A 22,924-nucleotide genomic window follows, 5' to 3' on the forward strand; every position below is an offset into this window, starting at 1 on the left:
AGGTGAGTCTCCTTTCTAACCTTTAAAGAGGGAATTGTCCCCCTAGGTGAAATAATTGATTATGTGCTCCTATATGTGGGGGCTACGTACGCACGAGGTGACGAGAGTCCGTGCGTAGCTACTATTATGCTATTGTCCGGGTAGATAGGACCCAAAAGCATGTTATACTTGGATTAATTGTGAACCCATGGATAGCCTGAATTGCTTAAATCACATTGAATTAGTAAGTAAATTTCTAAAAGGACTAAACTTCATTTCTTAAAGGTTGTTAAAGGAGAATTTGTATTATTTGGATAATTATTCCCCGATAAATTCTTAATTGGCTACTTGAGCATGTATTTTATGTGTACCTGCGTCGCATGCATGATTCGCGAGCAGGGTATGTGTTTATTTATGGAACGGGCCGAACGCCTCGGCAGATTAAATAGATGCATCTATGGTTCGTGCCGTTCGACCCTCGGCAGTGCACAATTTACATTTCTGTTGGATCAGGCCGTCGCCTCGGTGTGATTTGCGCATGTTATTTGTCGCTTGAGAATTTTTAAACGTGAAATTTGCCCGTCGTGGCTTGATATAAATTGAAAAGATAATAAAGAGTAAATCTTGAAAATCCTTTGTTAATTGTTAAAAGGTGTTTACCTGTTTTACAGCTTCGTGAATTAGAACATGCTATATGAATCCCTGATTTCCTCACACATTTAGTATATTATTATTGGACCGCTAGTGAGTTTCCAGGTTGACCATCTCGTCTCTACCTCTTCGGGGTTAGGCGGGATACTCACTGAGTACACGTTGATTACGTACTCATACTACACCTTCTGTGCATTTTTGTTGCACAGGTATATTTTACATTTGATAGCAGCACGGATGATTTGGGGACTAGGTGAGCTGCATTGTTCGATGCGACCCGCAGCTAATGTAGTTCCCTTCCCGTACTTTATTTATTTATTTCCGGTCCACTGTACTTCGGACAGATATTGTATTTTATTTTCTTTATCAGTAGTTGCTCATGCACTTATGACACCGGGTTCTGGGATGGTTTTTCGAAAGATGTGTATTAATAGTTATTTCTTAATTTGAATCGAAATAGAGATTGTTTTATATATGAAAAATGGAAGGAAAACCCTTAGATTTTCAAAGGTATTAAAAGAGGATTTAATTGATAATTTAGTTGGCTTGCCTGACAACGGTGTCCAGCGCCATCGCGACCCGTAGTGGATTTGGGTCGTGACAACATGGTATCAGAGCACTAGGTTCCTAGGGTCTCACAAGTCATGAGCAAGTCTAGTAGAGTCTCGCGGATCGGTACGGAGACGTCNTGTTTTCCCTTTGCAGCTGACCTAGTTCTTTTAGCTAGAGAGGATTCAGCAGGTACAGACTTGGAGGGCTTCTTTGCAGAAGACCTGGTTCTCTTTGATTTGGCAGTGGGAACTTCTACAGTCGTACTTCTCTCTTGATGGACCAGTTCCATCTCTTCCTCTTCCTCTTCTACAGCAGCCTCAGAACTTTCAACCATTTTTGCTTTTTCCTTTTCTTTTCTTTTTTTTCTTACTCTCCTCTAGTGCCTTTTGCAGTTCTGCTTCACTTTGCCTCACCCTACTTCTTGTGGCTCTACCCCTAGGTGCAGCAGACTTAGGTGATGAAACTTTGCTCTTCTTAGTTGGTTTGGACGCAATAGGGGTCCTTTGTGAGGAGGCCTTGCATTTCTTTGGATCATAACTGGCTTCAACTTTCTTTAGCATATCTGCCAAAGTCTCCTCCACAGATGAACCAGGTTCATCTGGTTGTTCACTCAAATTTATCAGACCCTCAGCAGCTTCACCTGACCTATTTCCCCCTGACTTCATTCCTCCCTCTTCTCCACTTCCACATATAGCTAAAACTTTCCCTTTCTTTTTTTGCTTATTTTACTAGATTCAGCCCCTTCAATATTTTTAGCAGTCCCTACCAGAACAAACCTATTATCCTCCCTTTCTAATACATCAGAAAACAATAAGCAAGTGTTTACCTCTCCTGGGGATTCTTGACTCTTGTCAGTGTCAAAAGACCCAGGTTCTTCTCCTTCACTGGCAGAGATAAATTTCTCAGATTCAGAGCTTGAGTCGCTTTCTTTGGTTGTAACTTCCTTCCTTTGACTAGCCTGTAGTTTTTCGTTCAAGACTTTCCTCAAAGAACCAGATGCAACTGTTTTTCTAGCTAACATTTTCTGGCGACGAAATTTGGGTTTTGGGGGTTCACTAGGAGGAGTTGAAGATGCGGTGTTGGGGGAGACTGGTGGGGGAGTTCCGGGGTTGTCTTAGGGATTAGTCATGGCGGAGAATTTCTGGGGATTTTGGGGATTTTTGGAGAAGAAGGCAGATGATCAGAAATTTTAGAATTAGAGTGACGGTTATGAGTGATTTGGTGGGTTTTTAAAGAGAGGTCATGATTAGGGCAGTAATGGCAGCCTTTTCAGAGGTCAAGTAGGAGTCTAATCAAGTTAGAGTTCCGGTCTCCTAAGTGATTAATGAAAATCGCTAGATTTTAGGGAAAAGACCTGTTATAGTTAAACTCCTAGTTTAATGAAACTGGTTCAATTGCTCAACGGATAAAATTTTCTAGATGTTTGGTGTAACAAGGACTTCTGCTCATGATTGATAATTTCATCTTTCTAATTGTGCAAAGTATAGAAACATACCTTAACTTTCTCATGAGCATATATTGATGAACCAGGTTCTTCAAGTAGAACTTCTCTAGATTATGCCTCAAATGTCAGAATAGAAAACTTTGTAAGAGATCAGTGAGTCATATAAACACATGTCACATGAGTATACTAGTTAAAGCATGAGACTGAGTAAGAATTAGTCTAGATATTTACATGAATTAAGAACTCCTAACCAAAAAAAAAATTGATTTTTTTCATATATTTTTCATTGTGCATTCTGAACTGGACCTTTTAGGTGATCTTAATCATCCCTAATTCCAACCTGTTCCTTCAAATTTTTCTCTACTTAATGCCTTAGTGAAGATGTCAACTATTTGCTTATCAGTAGCACAAAATTCTATGGAGATTAACCCTTTCTCATAGTTATCTCTTAAGAAGTGGTGCCTAACATCTATGTGCTTAGTCCTTTTATGATGAACAGGATTCTTTGTCATACTTATAGCACTAGTGTTATCATAGAATATTGGTATGCACCCCACTTCAATTCCAAAATCTACAAGTTGTTGCTTAATCCACAACAATTGAGCACAACATCAAGCAGCAGCAATATATTCAGCTTCAGCAGTAGAGAGAGCTACTGAATTCTGCTTTTTGGTAGCCCATGATACAAGACAAGAACCCAGGAAGTGTGCCATACCTGAGGTGCTCTTCCTATCCAGTAGAAAACCTGCATAATCAGCATCAGCGTATCCAATTAAGTCAAAATTACTACCTTTGGGATACCAAAGACACAAATCAGTGGTGCCTTTCAAATATCGCAATATCCTTTTGACAGCTGTCAAGTGTGACTCCTTTGGATTTGCCTAGAAACGAGCACAAAGCCATACACTGAAAACAATGTCAGGTCTGCAGGCAGTAAGATACAAAAGTGAACCAATCATACCCCTATACTGCTTCTGATCAACTGATGAACCAGGTTCATCAATATCTAACTTAGTGGCAGTAGCAATAGGTGTATCTATTTCTTTGGATTCTTCAATTTTTAACTTTTTGATTAGTTCTTTTGTGTACTTCTGCTGATGGATCATAGTTCTATTTGAACATTGTTTGATATGCAAGCCAAAGAAGAAGTCGAGTTCACCCATCATACTCATTTCAAACACACTTCCCATTAGTTTTGCAAAGTCTTTACTCAACCTTTCTGTAGTGGCCCCAAATATTATGTCATCAACATATATTTGTACAACAAGAAGATCTTTACCTTTTTTCCTTAGGAACAAAGTGCTGTCAATTTTACCTCATTTGTACCCATGCTCCAGTAGAAATTTTGACAATCTTTCATACCAAGCTCTTGGGGCCTGCTTGAGACCGTATAGAGCCTTATCTAGCTTGTACACATGTTCCGGACACTCCTTGCTTTCAAATCCTGGAGGTTGTTTCACAAACACTTCTTCCTTGAGGTAGCCATTTAGTAAGGCACTTTTGACATCCATCTGATGAAGAGTGAATTCCATATGTGCTGCAAAGGCTATGATGAGTCTAATTGCTTCAAGTCTAGCAACTGGAGCAAAGGTCTCATCATAGTCAATACCTTCCTCTTGACTGTAGCCTTGAACCACCAGCCTTGCCTTATTTTTTGTAACCGTTCCATCTTCATCTAGTTTGTTCCTGAAGACCCATTTTGTGCCAATGACTGATCTGTCCTTGGGTCTTGGAACCAAATGCCAGACTTGACTTCTCTCAAATTGATTGAGTTCATCCTGCATAGCATTGACCCAATCTGCATCCTGCAAAGCTTCAACAACATTTTTGGGTTCAATGATGGACAGAAAAGCATCAAATGCACACAGATTCTTCAGTTGAGATCTAGTTTGACTCCAGATATTGGATCATTGATGATGTTCTCAATGGGATGAGAGCTCAGGTACTTGTAAGATTTCCCTGCCAGCTGGTTCCTGCTAGATGCTTCTTTATTGTTCTGTTGCCGAGGAACAGGTTCAAGTACAGGTTCCTTCAGAGAGTTTTGATCAATTTCTCTCAGATTAGTTCCCCCTGTCAGGTTTCCCTGATTTGAAAGACCTGTTCCAATACCTGTTCCTTCCTTTGATGCCACTTTGACTTGAGCTGTGGCTTCAGTCAATTGTTTCACCAGTCCAATGGCTTCATCTTCATGTTCCTGTCTCTCAGAAAGAATGTTAGATTCATCAAATACAACATGTACACTTTCTTCTACACACAGGGTTCTTTTATTAAACACTTTATATGCTTTGCTATGTGAAGAATATCCCAAGAATACTCCCTCATCTACCTAGGGAGTCTTTGCCATTATTGTGCACATAGCACTTGCAACCAAAAGCCCGAAGATGGGATATGTTTGGTTTTCTCCCTTTAAGTATCTCATAGGGAGTTTTCTCTACAAGAGGTCTAGTCATGCATCTATTGATTATGTAGCATGCAGTGTTTATAGCCTCTGCCCAGAAGCTGTGAGGTAGTTTACTGGAAAGAAGCATGGTCCTTGCCATATCCTCAAGGGTCCTGTTCTTCCTTTCAACTACCCTATTTTGCTGAGGGGTCCTAGGAGCAGAGAAATTATGATCTATTCCATTTTCATCACAAAATTCACCAAACTTTGCATTTTCAAATTCAATTCCATGATCAGACCTAATGGATGCAAGTTGATTTCCTAACTGTTTCTGAGTTTTTCTAATAAAAGCAGTGAACATTTCAAATGCTTCATCTATAGAGGTTAGAAACAGCACCCAGGTAAATCTAGAGTAATCATCAACAAGCACCATTACATATCTCTTTCCACCTCTGCTCATGGTTCTCATTGGACCGCAGAGATCCATATGAACCAGTTCCAACGTCATGGACGTACTTACCATTTTCTTGGATTTGAGGGATGACCTTACCTGCTCCCCCCTTGCACATGCCTCACAAACTTTGTCTTCCTTAAACTTGATATTAGGTAACCCTATCACCAAGTCTTTGGAGACTAATTTGTTCAATTGATTTAGACTGGCATGACCAAGTCTTTTGTGCCAAAGGAGGGGATCATTAATTAACACACTTAGGCAAGTGAGTTCATTTTCAGAGAGAGTTGACAAATCTACAATGTAAATATTGTTAACTCTCTTTCCCTGCAAAACAATTTTGTCAGTAGTAAGGTTAATCACAAAGCATTTGGTATAGGTGAAAGCTACAAGATTACCTCTGTCACATAGTTGTGACACACTTATCAGGCTATATTTTAATCCATCTATCAAATAGACATTCTCGATGGAATGAGAGTTGTCTTTCCTACCTTTCCAACCCCAATGATCTCACCTTTCTTTCCATTTCCAAAGGAGACATTACCTCCTTTTAGGTTCTCAAGTGAAAGGAACTGGTCCTTGTTCCCAGTCATATGTTTTGAGCAGCCACTATCCATGTACCATATTTGGCTACTCCCCTTCACTTGGACCTGCAAAATGAAATCATGGGTTAGTCTTAGGAACCCAAACTAGTTTGGGTCCCTTTCTATGGGCAAAAGGATGAATTAAATTTTTCTTTGCCCAACCAGGCAGTTTGTGTTTTTATTGAACAAAGGCTTTGTTCTTTTGACTGGCCTTTTCTTTTGCATTGCATCCATTTTTGTAATGGCCAGTCTTACCACAGTGTGTGCAGATCTTATTTTCAGGAAGTGTGAGGTACTTGTTTTTGGGATCCCATTTTGGAGCTTGTGTCCCAAACCCAAGCCCTCTCTTGTTGCTGCTGTGATGTTCTTGCAGCCAGAGAGTGCATCAGAAGCCTTGTTCCATTTGCATGTTCTATCTAGTTCATGCTTTACCTTTCCTAAATCTTCCTTTAGGGCCTTAATCAATTCATCTTTCTTATATAGTTCATCTTTCATTTTTCCTAGATTTTCTTCTAGTGTGAGAAATGATTGATCAACAATTTTCTTTCCTGTCCCTAATTTCAATTTAATATTTTTAGATCTTAGTTCTAGGACGTTATTTTCATGTTCATGAACCTGGTTCTTCAACTCAGCATTTGTGTTGTCACTCTCATCAGCCCTAGACTTTATCCTTTTGCATTTTGCTTCTAGGATAACACATTCCCTAGACAGAACATCCTTCTCACTGTTTATTATTTCAGACTCATCAATGAAGTCCAATAATAGCTCAGCCAACCTTTCTTTAGACAAAAATTTAATCTTTTCTTTAAGATGTAGGATACTTACCTCCTGTTCATCCTCTGATTCTCCGATGGCCATGAGAGCTTTCTCATCTTCAGCTTCATCTTCTGAGCCCTCATCTGAGGTTTCTCCCCATGAAGCAACCATAGCTTTAGTTGAACCTTTGTTCCTTTTTGGTTGGACTTGTTCCTTCTTCCTGTTTCTCCGTTCAGCTCTTTCTTTCTTCCACTCAATCTCCCATTGAGGGCAATTCTTGATCATGTGGTCTGTCTTACCACACTTATAGCAACCATCATTAGTCTGCTTCTCAGGAGCCCGAGATTTGTTGGAGGTTATTCCTCTTGAAGGACCCTTTCCTCTCATAAGATACTTTTTGAAATCCCTGGTTATCATAGCCATCTCATCATCTTCAAGATCTGATCCTTCTGAGATTCTGAGAGCCAGACTTCTTTCTTTCTTTGGAGCATCCATCTTCATAGTCTGCCTTCTCAATTCATAGGCAGTCAAATTTCCAATCAGTTCATCCAATTTTTGGGTAGCAATATTCTTGGATTCCTGAATGGCTGTGATTTTGCTTTCCCAGGAAATTGGCAGAACTCTAGTTAAGATCTTCTCAACCTTGTCTTCTTCTAGGATAAACCTTCCAAGAGACTCAAGTTCATTTGTCAGTGTAGTGAACCTGGTATACATCTCTTGGATGGTTTCTCCATCCTTCATAGTAAAATTCTCATATTAAGAATATAGCAGTGTTCCTCTTAACCTCTTCACTTGAGGTGTTCCTTCATGGGCCACTTGTAAGGTGTCCCAAATTTCCTTGGCAGTGGTACAGCTTTGGATCCTGCTGTACTCATCTGGACCAAGTCCACATACTAGCCACTTCTTGGCCTTAGCATTCTTTTCTCACTTCTTTAAGTCTTCAGTAGTGCAATCAGCTCTTGTCTTTGGAACATCCAATCCTTCAGCAGTTTTCTTTGTTGTGGCTAGAGGACCATCAGTGATGATGTCCCAGAGCTCATAGTCTTCTCCCATGATGTGGTCTCTCATTCTATTCTTCCACCAAGAGTAGTAGAGACCACTGAAAAGTGAAGGCCTAGCAGTGGATTGCCCTTCCCAGTTTCCAGGTGGTGCACTCATGTTGATCTTTCCTAAGGTGTTAACCTCTTCAAGGATAACCCACTCTGATACCAATTGATGTTCTAAATGTCAATACCACACAAGAGGGGGGGTGATTTGTGTGGTACCCAATTTTCGCTCTAGAAGAACCTGGTTCTTCTAGGTGTTCTAACTATTGCAGTTTGCGAAATAATAAATGCATAAACTAAAGAACACAGAGATTTTTACGTGGAAAACACCTGGCTCAAAAGGTGAAAAAACCACGACCTACTACTCAGTAGGATTTTCCCAAACTTCCACTAAAATCACTGAGCCAAAACAACATTTACAAAAACTCTTTGTAAACCTAAGGATTAACTCTAATCCCAGTGTGGCACACAGCCTCAACTGTTGCGACACTTTCAAGTTAACTCTAACTTGAATACTCAAAGTACCTAATACAATTGCTTCTAAATAAGCTGAAAGGTACAAACAGAAATTCCTACTACAATTGAACCAGAATAAGAATAAACACAATGGAACTGGTTCTTCTCTCTCGTTCAAGTAGCTTCAGGAGTGCACACTTATATCTCACATATATTGCTTTCAAAACAGACTTGCTCTTTTGCTCTCAATTATGTTTTACTTCTGCATATGTGCAACCCTGTAAAAGAGAACAAACTAAGTTATTTATTGAGTTAGTAATTAGAGTTTGATTGAGACTCTATTGCTTATCCTTAGACGATTTTGAGTCCTTGACCAACACAAACACCAACCCTTATCCTAGATTAGGATTGTGTTCTCTCCTCATAAGGAGACTGTTCTCCTTATCCCAACTGCAATCTTTTCGATTTAGTTCAGAAGATATTGTTGCTTGATCTCTACGGTATATCTTCCTCACGTGCATCTCATATGCAATGGTTGATAAACACTGTGTTTCACCAGATGGACCAGGTCCATTACTGAGTTCATTTGTCAATCTTCAAAACTTCAACTGAACTTGGGCCAACAATAAGAAGCTCTAACTCCGGAAATGTCTAAACAAAGGAAAATTTCTGAAGGGCTATACTTATTACAGAAAGATAGAAAGGGACTCCTCGGTCTGCGGATGCGGCAGATATACCTCGAAGTCCTTACAAAAGCGTCTCGCCTCAAGGATGATAAGACGGAGTGGAAGTACCTGGATCTGCACAACAAAAATGTGCAGAAGAGTAGCATGAGCACACCACAGCGGTGCCCAGTAAGTATCAAGACTAACCTCGATGTGGTAGTGACGAGGAACAGTCAAGACACCTACCGGTCCAATAAACTGTACAAATATAGGAACAACAGAAGATGATGTATATATATAAAGACTACACGAGATGATTAACAATACTACAATCACAATAAGGGAAGAAAAACAGCAAGTAACAACGGAAATACCAAAATAATGACATAGAAGAGCGAATGAAAACACAAACCCGAATCTTAAATTCACAATACAGTAAATGCAAGCAATAACTCAGGTCCTACGACAGTGTTCACATCAGGTCTTATCCAACAATTTCCATGAAGTACCAAAATCTCGGACAATTTACAGCTCACGAGCCCCAGTACCTGAAATCTAACACTTGGCATCCTGTGCCCCCATCAACCTCATGGTCATGCTGACAACTCACTTGCTAACTAGAGCCACTCTCACATATATAACAAGTAAACGAGGGTGTACGTCTATACTCAGCAAAATAAGGAGGACTTCACATCTAATAAGAGTGTTCAACTACGTGTATGCTTGTGCAAGTGCTTTAACATAGTTCCTACCAGCTAATAAGTGTAAGGAAAAGAACGAACAACACGTAAGATATTTCCTCACAATTTCCATGAGATAAAGCTCATACAGGTAAGCGTACCACAACACAATATTAAACAACAAGAATTCCCCCAGGCCGTCACAAATCATCACAATCAATCCCTGACATACCCCACCTTGTCTCGCCACGTGTGCAAATAATAACATCCTTGTTTCGCCACACGTGCATCATAATGTTCCCACCTTATCTCGCCACATGCGCAACCCACATATAAGCATATATATACATATCCCGCCTTATCACGCCACATGTGCAATATATCAATAGTACCAATGGCACGGCAGAAACCTCGTGCAACCCCATAATAACAGCCGCACGGCAGAAACCTCATGCATCACAATATCAACAACCGCACGGCAGAAACCTCGTGCACCACCACAACAAGTACAACAACAACAATGCCAACATACACAAGAACACGACGAGTAATTCAACTCAAGAACTTTCAATCACAAGGAGACGGTAAAACTAGCTCACAAGGAATAACCACAGTAGAGAAATACTAAGCGTGATAGGAACAGCTCAACAAGAGAGAAAATAATATGAAGCAACGATCCCACAATATGTAATTTAACAACAAGGAAGCTAACACGAATCAAATAATTCCAAATAAGGAAACGTCAACTAAATATAGATTATCTAAACTTCTTTTAAGGTTGGGCAACTTACGAAGATTATACAATGATTTCAATTAAGGATGAGGAGGGGGAAGACAATCATCACCTCAATCAACACCAAACAATTACAGGGGAGATAATAATGATTTCCAACAAAGACGAGCAGTTATGAAAGATAGCATGACAATAGAAGAGGTAAAAATATTAAGTTAAGCAAAATAAGAGTCAATTAGGCATTAAGAATGAATTATGAGCAAATAAATTCCAATTAGAGCATGTAAAGGTGAAACTAGTAACTGGAAAACTCAAGCATATCAAGTACACATTCATACACAGTGAATATAAGGACCTAAGAACCCTAAAAGGCCAATTTTTCCACAAATAAGTCCGAGCACGCACTCGTCACCTCGCATACACGAACTACAATCAACATAGCAGACTCAAACCCTAAGGGGAAGTCCCCCACACAAGGTTAGGCAAGATACTTACATCAAAGACGACAAACCGATACTCTAAGATGCACTTCACGAATGAAAAGACCTCCAGACGGCTCAAATCTAACCAAATTAACTTCAAAGCACAAATAAAACACATAAGAGACTATTCCGGATAATAAAGTCTCAATCTTGATCAAATTCTAAAAATCGGCCCAAGAATCGACCCCCTGGACCGCACCTCGGAACCCGACAAATTTTACAAAAACTGATTACCCATTCCGATACGAGTTCAACAATAAAAAATTTATCAAATTCCGATACCGTTTGGTCCCTCAAATCATGATTTTTCATTTTGAAATTTTTTTTTCAAAACCAACTCTTTCCCCAACCCAAAACATAATTTAAATGATAAAAATAAAGACAAATTCATGGAATATATTTAATTCTAGTTGAAGAACACTTGCCCAATCGAATTTCGTGAAAAACCTACCAAAAATCGCCAAGAACCGAGCTCTAGAAGTCAAAATGTGATAAAAATGGTGAAACCCTCGATTTTGGAATATATTCTGTCTGCCCAGGTTTTTGTGCATCGCGAACGCGAAGAGAGGGCCGCGTTCGCGAAGAAGAAAAATTAAGGCTGCCCAGGTTGCTCATTGTGAACGCGATTATGAGTTCGTGAACGCGGAGAAGAAGAGCAGGGACCTACGCGGACGCATAGGGTATGTCGCGAACGCGAAGAAGGAGGAATGCAGGGCTTCGCGAACGCTAAAGGAGGGACGCGAACACGAAGAAGGATTTCGAGATGGTCAGCAACAAGGCATCGCAAACGCGAGAGGCTGTTCGCGATCGCGTAGAAGGATACCAGAAGCAGCAAAACAGCAGTTCCAAAAATGGGGAAAAATACCCGTAGCCCACCCGGAACACACCCGAGGCCCCCGGGATCCCGTCTAATCACACAAACAAGTCATATAACCTAACACGGACTTGCTCAAGGTTTCAATCACATAAAACAACACCAAAACAACGAATCAAACCAAAAATCAAACTTATGAATATCCAAATCTTCAAAAATCAAATCTCATGCCGAAACCTATCAATTAAACTCGGAATAACGCCAAATTTTGCAGACAAGTCCAAAATGACATAACAGAGCTGCTCCAACTCTCAGAATCGCATTCCAACCTCGACATCAAAATTCCACTATAGATCCGGAAACTTTAAAAATTCAACCTTCAGCATTTCAAGCCTAAATGTGCTACGGACCTCCAAAATACAATCTGAACACACGCCTACGTCCAAAATCACCATACGAAGCTGTTGAAATCACCCAAAACCCATTCCAGGGCCGTTTACTCAAAAGTCCAATTCTGATCAAATTCTCACCATTCAAAACTTCCAAAACTAGATTCCTTCTTCTAATTTGACTCTGAATCATCCATTAACTGAATCCAGCCATGCACGCAAGTCGATACTCATGTTATAAAGTTGTTCGAGACCGTACGCCGCCGAACGGAGCTTAGATTCTCAAAACGACCAGTCGGGTCGTTACATCCTCCCCCTCTTAAAACCAACGTTCGTCCTCAAACGTGCCAAGATTCGCCTCGGAGTCCTCAAGTCACTGAATGCACACTTCTAACATACACTCGCGGGTGATCCCACGTCACCCCAATCCAAATAAGCCTGACGACGCCATCTCGACTGAAATTTAGCCTTTTTAGCAATACCAATAAGCCTTAGATACAGAATTCGCACCTTCCATCCATTTCCAAAAGACCCGATTCTAAATCTATGCCTGGTATCAGTCTCAACCAGCTGCATCAATTCATACCAACGCCCATGTAGTACAACCTTACAACACAACACAACACATATAGGCCCACAGTAATATTTCTGATCACAATATTCGCCCAAAATCAAATTTAGCACCGACCATAAGCCTCATATTCAATAGGAACCCGTTTCAAACCTCCACAACAATGGCGATGATACAATAACCACGAAAGCCACATAACTAAACACCCGAATCACCAAATCTCAGCTAATACCAATGGGCACACACCCCACAAGCTAAAACTCAAGAAGCACAGAACGAAAATGACTGAGTATGGGAAGGGAAACACATAATGGAACTATCAAACAAGCCATACAAGTACAAATTTTCTATCAATACTAATCTACAAAACAATCTAACAAGAAAGAGAATTAAAGCATATAAAAGAATCACAAGGACCTCATACTGATATAACTCCCACCGCGGTACACAGCCCGGTCTCAGCACATCAAAACACATGAAATCACGAGGGTCCCGCCCTCCACTCTAAATCACAAGTACGGTGTACATCAAACCAGCTGAAACTTTTCACTAGATCAGTTCCGTTACAACAAGTACTGGCTCCCACACCGCTGGAGCAAAAACATCACGGCCTGTAGACAAAATACTCAGAAATCACATCAAACCTACCGAAATGGACAACAGCAATTTACTACTAGTCTCATAACTCTTGACAATGGCTAGAAATAAACGATAGACACGGCTATCACACATAGAACCGCCCAACAGGGTAATCACATAAACAGAGTGCTAATCATGAAACGCACCCATAAATGGAGCAACAAATAGGGGAACTCCCCCGATAAGCAGAACTGTAATGAACTACAGATGGTGCTCCTCTATAACAAACCGAAATCATATCAGAATGACATTCAGCTGGCGCGGCAGCCTCAAGCCTACTATATGAAACACATCAACGAGCCGGGCCTCCCCCTCTTGGCCGCCCTCTATTCGCCTGAATACCTCGCTGTGACACATCGGCCCAAAGTCTGGGACAATCTCTCACCATATGGCTGGTATCTCCACACTCAAAGCACCCTCTCTACTGACGAGGCTATGGGAACTGTGCGGTACGGGTACCCCGAGACCCACGAACACCTGAGTCACTATGCAGAGCCTGAAGCACGAACTGAACTGGCTGACCCACAAAACCTCTACCATGATGCACCCTGCCTCCAAAATAAGGAACACCAAATCTCCCCGGTCTACGAGGCCTTCTCGCCTCCTCAAACTCTCTCTCCTAATCTCGTCTGCCCTCTCTCTCATGGCCCCTCCTGTCCTCTCTCTCCCTAGCATGCATACCCTCTATCCTCCTAGCAATGCTCACCACTTGCTGATAAGAAATATCCATCTCCAACTCACGAGCCATGCTATACCTGATGCTGGGAATAAGCCCCTTAATAAACCGGCGAACCCTCTCGCGAACAGTAGAAACCAAGGCTGGGGCATGTCTAGCCAAGCTGGTGTAAAGGACAGCATACTCCGAGACAGTCATAGTACCCTGGTGCAAATGCTCAAACTCTGCACGCCATGCATCCCTGAGGCTCTGAGGAACAAACTCTCTCAGGAACATATCTGAAAACTGAGTCTAAGTCAGTAAAGCTGCCTCATCCGGACTGTCTAACTCATAGGTGCGCCACCACTCATAGGCGGCTCCTCGAAGCTGGAAGGCAGTGAAAGAAACCCCACTCGATCCGGATATACCCATAGTGCGGAGGATACGGTGACACTCCTCCAGAATCCTAAGGCATCATCTGATTCTAACCCACTGAACACAGGCGGATCATATTTCTTGAACCTCTCAAGTCTCCGCAACTCATCCTCCGAAGTTGCTGCCCTGTCCTCGAGCTGACTTGGGACTACAGGCTGTACAGGAATAATCTCTGGGACCTGATCAACCTACACTCGCCGCTCAGGAATGCGGGCGGCGGGAGTCTGTGCTCTTCCCCCGGCCTAAGATGTGGCTACAGCAAGGGGAAGCAACCATGCCTGAGCCAAAGTGGTGTACATGCTCAAGAATTGCGCAAGAGTCTCCTGAAGAGCTGGAGTAGTGGTAGCAGTAGGCGCATTAGGTGCCTGGACTCCGGCTGGAACTGCTGGTGGTACCTCGGTGGCAGCTCGTGCGGGTGCTCTGGCTGCACCACGTGCGCGTCCTCGACCTCTACCCCGCCCCTGACCTCTGACGGCTGCAGTAGGGGGCGCGGGTGCTGGATCATCTCGATTAGCACGTGTTCTCACCATCTGTGAGAGAATAGAAGGCTAAAGTTTAGAATTGTGACATCAAAATCTTGCATGACAAGGAAATCAAATGAAGTGGAATTTTTCCTAACAGTTACATAGCCTCTCGCAGATAAGTACAGACGTCTCCATACTGATCCGCGAGACTCTAATAAAACGGCTTGTGATTCATGACTCCTATGAACCTAGAGCTTTGATACCAACTTGTCACGACCCCGGTTCGCCCTCCGTGAACCATCGTGACGGCACCTAGTCTCTACGACTAGGTAAGCCTAACAATGCGGAATATAAATAATAATTGCAGAAGAAATAATTAAAAACCAAATAGTAAAATGAAACAGTGTTTAAGGTGCCGCTCGGCACATACAATAACAACTCTCGAAGCTAACAAAAATTCCCAAAACCCGGAATCTCATGAATCACAAGCTAAGAGATACATAAGAAGCTCTAACTCCGGAAATGTCTAAACAAAAGAAAATTTCTGAAGGGCTATACTTATTACAGAAAGATAGAAAGGGACTCCTCGGTCTGCGGACGCGGCAGATATACCTCGAAGTCTCTACAGAAGCGCCTCGCCTCAAGGATGATAAGACGGAGTGGAAGTACCTGGATCTGCACAACAAAAATGTCCAGAAGAGTAGCATGAGCACACCACAGCGGTGCCCAGTAAGTATCAAGACTAACCTCGGTGGGGTAGTGACGAGGAACAGTCAAGACACCTACCGGTCCAATAAACTGTACAAATACAGGAACAACGGAACATGATGTATATATATAAAGACTACACGAGATGATTAACAATACTACAATCACAATAAGGGAAGAAAAACAGCAAGTAACAGCGGAAATACCAAAATAATGACATAGAAGAGCGAATGAAAACACAAACCCGAATCCTAAATTCACAATACAGTAAATGCAAGCAATAACTCAGGTCCTACGACAGTGTTCACATCAGGTCTTATCCAACAAATTCCATGAAGTACCAAAATCTCGGACAATTTACAGCTCACGAGCCCCTGCATCTGAAATCTAACACTTGGCATCATGTGCCCCCGTCAACCTCATGGTCATGCTGACAACTCACTTGCTAACTAGAGCCACTCTCACATATATAACAAGTAAACGAGGGTGTACGTCTATACTCTGCAAAATTAGGAGGACTTCACATCTAATAAAAGTGTTCAACTACGTTCAACTACGTGTATGCTTGTGCAAGTGCTTCAACATAGTTCCTACCAGCTAATATGCGTAAGGAAAAGAACGGACAACACGTAAGATGTTTCCTCACAATTTCCACGAGATAAAGCTCATACAGGTAAGCGTACCACAACACAACATTAAACAACAAGAATGCCCCCGGGCCATCACAAATCATCACAATCAATCCCTGACATAGCCCACCTTGTCTCGCCACGTGTGCAAATAATAACATACTAAGTGCCCACCTTGTTTCGCCACACGTGCATCATAATGTTCCCACCTTGTCTCGCCACATGCGCAACCCACATATAAGCATATATATACATATCCCGCGTTATCATGCAGCATGTGCAATATATCAATAGTAGTAATAGCACGGCAGAAACCTCGCGCAACCCCATAATAACAGCCGCACGGCAGAAACCTCGTGCATCACAATATCAACAACCGCACGGCAGAAACCTCGTGCACCACCACAACCAGTACAACAACATCAATGACAACATACACAAGAACACGACGAGTAATTCAACTCAAGAACTTTCGATCACAAGGAGACGGTAAAACTAGCTCACAAGGAATAACCACAGTAGAGAAATACTAAGCGTGATAGGAACAGCTCAACAAGAGAGAAAATAATATGAAGCAACGATCCCACAATATGTAATTTAACAACAAGGAAGCTAACACGAATCAAATAATTCCAAATAAGGAAACGTCAACTAAATATAGATTATCTAAACTTCTTTTAAGGTTGGGAACCTTACGAAGATTATACAATGATTTCAATTAAGGATGAGCAGCGGGAAGACAATCATCACCTCAATCAACACCAAACAATTACAGGGGAGATAATAATGATTTCCAACAAAGACGAGCAGTTATGAAAGATAGCATGACAATAGAAGAGGTAAAAATATTAAGTTAAGCAAAATAAGAGTCAATTAGGCATTAAGAATGAATTATGAGCAAATAAATTCCAATTAGAGCATGTAAAGGTGAAACTAGTAACTGGAAAACTCAAGCATATCAAGTACACATTCACACGGTGAATATAAGGACCTAAGAACCCTAAAAGGCCAATTTTTCCACAAATAAGTCCGAGCACGCACTCGTCACCTCGCGTACACGAACTACAATCAACATAGCAGACTCAAACCCTAAGGGGAAGTCCCCCACACAAGGTTAGGCAAGATACTTACCTCAAAGATGACAAACCGATACTCTAAGATGCACTTCTCGGGTAAAAAGACCTCCAGACGGCTCAAATCTAACCAAATTAACTTCGAACCACAAATAAAACACATAAGAGACTATTCCAGATCATAAAGTCTCAATCTTGATCAAATTCTAAAAATCGACCCTCAGGCCCGCACCTCGGAACCCGATAAATTTTACAAATATTGATTACCCATTCCGATACGAGTTCAACAATACAAAATTTATCAAATTCCGATACCGTTTGGTCCCTCAAATCATGATTTTTCATTTTGAAATTTTTCTTCAAAAACCAACTCTTTCCCCAACCCAAAACATAATTTAAATGATAAAAATAAAGACAAATTCATGGAATATATTTAATTCTAGTTGAATAACACTTACCCAATCGAATTTCGTGAAAAACCCACCAAAAATCGCCAAGAACCGAGCTATAGAAGTCAAAATGTGATAAAAATGGTGAAACCCTCGATTTTGGAATATATTCTGTCTGCCCAGGTTTTTGTGCATCGCGAACGCGAAGAGAGGGCCGCGTTCACGAAGAAGAAAAATTAAGGCTGCCCAGGTTGCTAATCGCGAACGCTGAGAAGAAAAGCAGGGACCTACGCGGACAAGTAGGGTATGTCGCGAACGCGAAGAAGGAGGAATGCAGGGCTTCGCGAACGCCAAAAGGAGGGACGCGAACGCGAAGAAGGATTTCGAGATGGTCAGCAACACGGCATCGCGAACGCGAGAGGGTGTTCGCGATCGCGTAGAAGGATACCGGAAGTAGCAAAACAGCAGTTCCAAAAATGGGGAAAAATACCCGTAGCCCACCCGGAACACACCCGAGTCCCCCGGGACCCTGTCTAATCACACAAACAAGTCATATAACCTAACACGGACTCGCTCGAGGTTTCAAATTACATAAAACAACACCAAAACAACGAATCAAACTTATGAATATCCAAATCTTCAAATATCAAATCTCATGCCGAAACCTATCAATTCAACTCGGAATAACGCCAAATTTTGCAGACAAGTCCAAAATGACATAACGGAGCTGCTCCAACTCTCAGAATCGCATTCCGACCCCGACATCAAAATTTCACTATTGATCCGGAAACTTCAAAAATTCAACCTTCAACATTTTGAGCCTAAATGTGCTACGGACCTCCAAAATACAATCCAAACACACGCCTACGTCCAAAATCACCATACGAAGCTGTTGAGATCACCCAAACCCCATTCCGGGGCTGTTTACTCAAAAGTCTAATTCCGGTCAAATTCTCGCCGTTTAAAACTTCCAAAACTAGATTCCTTCTTCCAATTTGACTCTAAATCATCCATTAACTGAATCCAACTATGCACGCAAGTAGATACTCATATTATAAAGCTATTCAAGATCGTACGCCGCCGAACGGAGCTTAGATTCTCAAAACGACCGGCCGGGTCGTTACAAAACGCTTTATCCTTGTTAATTTAGTTGAATGCTTATTCAATTTTTATAACAGTAGCTTAGTAGAAAAATATTACTTTTGATTATCTTGGATAGTTAATTGATTTTAGTTAGCGATTATTCTAAGTCTTTGTAGGTTCGACATCCGACTTTTAAGTCACTTTATTACTTGATGGCCACGTATACTTGCGTGTACTTGGGGAACCAACATGATTTTGGCACCGTTGGGGGGACTTAGCAATTAATTATTTAATTGAGTTGATTTTTATAAGTTTTCTATTCAACTTTTGACTTGGTTGAGTTGCTTGATTTGTCTCAGGTACTTGTGAAGTGAATGTCAGGGAAAAAAGACGAGGGTAATGATAAACTTGAACCCTGTGAGAAAGAACCTGAGAAACTCTTCCACAAAACAAGAAAGCAACAAAAGAAGCCAAAGAAGCTAAAGAAACATCAAAAGCGGCAACACATGTTAAGGAAATCGAGAATCAACAAGCAATTGTTGAACTTCCACTTTCTGTAAGGATGGAGGTGAATCAAGAACTACTAGTGATCGCAGTTGCAAGGCCTAGCCTTGCAAATATGACACAAGTCATCGTCCAGCCAGCCATCACCAACCATTTTGAGCTAAAATAATACATGGTGCAATTGATATAATCCTAAGGTTAGTATGTGGGTCACCACATGAGGATTTGCATATACACATTCAGAATTTTTGGAGATCACAGAAATCTACAATTTTTCAAATATCTCTTCGATTACATCTGACTGACATTATTTTCCTTTTCGCTATTGGGAAAAGCAAAGTAGTGGTTACAAAAGGAGCCTACACAAATTCAATTAGAACCTGGGATGATCTGGCATGGAAATTTTTAATTTAATTCTTCCCCTCTCGAAAGACAAAATCGCTAAGGAGCTAGATTTCTGGATTCCAACAAAAGGAAGGTGAAACGCTTCACCAAGCTTGTGAGCGATTTAAGAAGCTACATAGAGACTGCTCACACCATTGTCAGATAGATGAAGTTTTGGGTCACACTTTTTTGAAAGGATTAGATGAAGCTTCCAAAATGTACATAGACGCTGGTTACGGAGATATGTGCATGGAGAAACTATACGGTGAAATCTAGCTGAGCAAATTTACTGCAAATGATTAGAACTGGCAAAGAGAAAGAGAACCAAGTAGAGCAATCAGGCCTAAGACGGATGGTATGATCGAAATAGATGCCCTCACAACTTTGAGAGCCGATGTGGCCAAGTAGTAATCAAGTTGGAAAGCTCTCTCAAGCATAAATTCAACCGTTGCAGCATGTGCGAAATGATAATTTATTGTGAGTTTTATAGGAAAGGCCACACTGGTGACCAATGTCCTATAAACCCCGAGTTCATCTACTATGTGGGCAGCAAACTAGAGGTCCGATGAATCAGAACACTCAATATGGTAATATATACAATCCAAATTGGAGGAACCATCCTAACTTCCCATGAGATGAAAATCAGAGCAATAACAAGCCTCAAGGTAATTACAATCAGCCATTGAAACCACCACAACAAGCAGAGGAAAGTTTGATTGATATGATGAAAAAACTTGTACTCGATAACCAGAAGATAATAGATGACAATCAACAACTGCGTACAAAGTTCAGAAATCTAGAGAGTCGATTCGGGCAGATAACAAATTATCAAAACACTAGACCTGTGGGAGCAGCGATATAGAGAAAAATCCTTAAGTCGATGCAGTTACATTGAGAAATGGGAGAGAATTGGTAGAAGTACCTAAGAAGAAGAAGGAGTCATCTGGGCTCGAAGTGGAAAGAGTGCCAAAACCCGTGGAGCTGGTTGAGAAAAACATAGTCGAATCTGAGCATGTAGCAGAAAGGGTACCACCCCCTTTTCTTCAAAGGCTGAAAAAGAATAATGATAAACGCATATTTTCAAAAATTCTATATATGTTGAAGCAGATACATTTAAACATCCCTTTGGTGAACATGTTTCGCGATGTCCTAAAATATGCTAAAATATATCAAGGACATAGTGGCAAATAAAAAGAGGTTAACTGAGTTTGAGACTGTCGCACTAAATAAGGAGTGCACTTCTAGGATCAACACAAGCTTCCGCAAAAACTTAAGGATCCGAAAAACTTTACCATCCTTGTGAATATTGGTGAAGTTGATGCGGGTAGAGCTCTATGTGATTTGGATGCAAATATAAATCCGATGTTGTTATCAGTGTTCAAGCAGTTAGGCTTAGGAGCTCCACGATCTACCACGGTAACGCTACAGTTGGCTGATAGATGCATACCCCGAGGGGGTAATTGAGGATGTTTTGCTATAAATTGGAAAGTTCATCGTCCTATCAAACTTTATCTTGGACTATGAGGCTGATAAGCGAGTTCCTATCATCTTAGGACAACCTCTTGGCCACTAGAAATGTAATTATCAAATTTTGATAAGGTAATATGATCATGAGGGTCTACAACGAAGAAGCAGTCTTCAATGTGTAATGAGTCATTCAGTTGCCTCGTCATTACGAGGACATTGCCTTAATTTCTATAGCGGAACTAGACGAACCAACCCTGGATGAGTGTATTTAAATATGATGTGCTACGTAAAACAATGATGTTATTCCATCACATGAAACTTGAAGAAGAGGGTAAGGTGATAATGCACATTCCGGATGTATCACGTGAATATTGTTATTTATCTGTATTGCTGAAAATAAATTAAATAATAATCTTTCTGAAAATAAAAAACAGAAAGTTAATAGAAACTAAATTCCGAAAAACAGTAAACTTCTTCAAAATAAATTCTGAAAACGTTGTAGGAACAAATCGAGCCCACTGAATACACAGTGTGTCCTTAAGGAAATTATTCCCCTCAAGTACCCGAGGTTCTGGAATATATCCTCCCAGGATAGAACGATTTAACTCACCAGTGTATCGGTACCTAAAACTCTGGTGATCGGCGAACCACTTGATGGTCGTAAAACACACTGGAATATTTTGTGCAGAAGAAGAAGAAGATTCAGAAAATTTAGTAAGTAAATATTCTGGGATTTGAAGGTCTATTTAGCCAACTTGGTGATGTTTCTAAAGAGGTTTGCAACCTTTCAGAATAGTCATGACTGTTGGAACAGGTGTGACCCTCTGAAGAGGTTTGGAACCTTTCAGAACAGTCATGGCTGTTGGAACAGGTGTGACCCTCTAAAGAGGTTTACAACTTTTCAGAATAGTCATGGCTGTTGGAACAGGTGTGACACTGTTTCAGAACAGCCATGGCTGTTGGAAATTTTTGCGGGAAATTTAAAACGAATTTAAATTAATCCGGGAAAGAAAAATGGGCTAGACCGAACCGGGTCTCGGGTCATCCCTCCATTTCTTTTCCCACCATTTTCTATTCACACCTCTTTTGTTATTATTTATTAAATAACAAACCCAACAATCCCCCACATGAATGGGGAATGGCTATAAACTTAAAGGAATGCACGGACGTGTGTGTGTTTTACAAGCAAGAATTAATTGCATCTGGATAAGTAGGTTTCCCTTTGAACTTTCCGTAGTGAACTTATATCGGATATACTCGGTCAATCAGTAGATTTGATTTTGAACCGTCGAGCTTTGTTGTATACCTAGACAACATAAGTCACACAATCAATCCTTAACCATCTCTGGTTCTCACGGTTGTGTTCGTTTCAGCCATGAACACCGCCTGGTTTCATGAGTGCTTAGAGAATGGGCCTTTACTTTCATTCTCCTTGAAGCGGCTTACACTTCACACTCACATAGGTGATTCCTAAACGTGTAATCCTAAACACACACTATCTGGTCATATCCTGCCAGACTTAGCAAATCATTAAAAAGCTTTAAGCTTTATTGACTCATCAAAAAAGCCTTAATGCTTTACCTCGTTTTTGAACATTGTCTTCATCACGAGAATGGGTTGAGTTAGTTGACAACGTTGAACCGTCATTCATAACTTTGTTTGATCTTTTTGTACCTAGCTCTTGGGATCTCCAGTCTGCTAGGTAGAGTTACCGCCATGATAACTTGTCCTAGGCCTTTAACCCCATTCCCTTTGATGATCTTTCAACTGCCTCTCTAGATAGGCCTTTTGTAAGTGGATCCGACACGTTATCCCTTGACTTTACGTAGTCAATTGTGATAACACCACTAGAGAATAGTTG

The sequence above is a fragment of the Nicotiana attenuata genome, unplaced genomic scaffold, assembly GCF_001879085.1.
Source record: "Nicotiana attenuata strain UT unplaced genomic scaffold, NIATTr2, whole genome shotgun sequence".
Classification (NCBI taxonomy): domain Eukaryota; kingdom Viridiplantae; phylum Streptophyta; class Magnoliopsida; order Solanales; family Solanaceae; genus Nicotiana; species Nicotiana attenuata.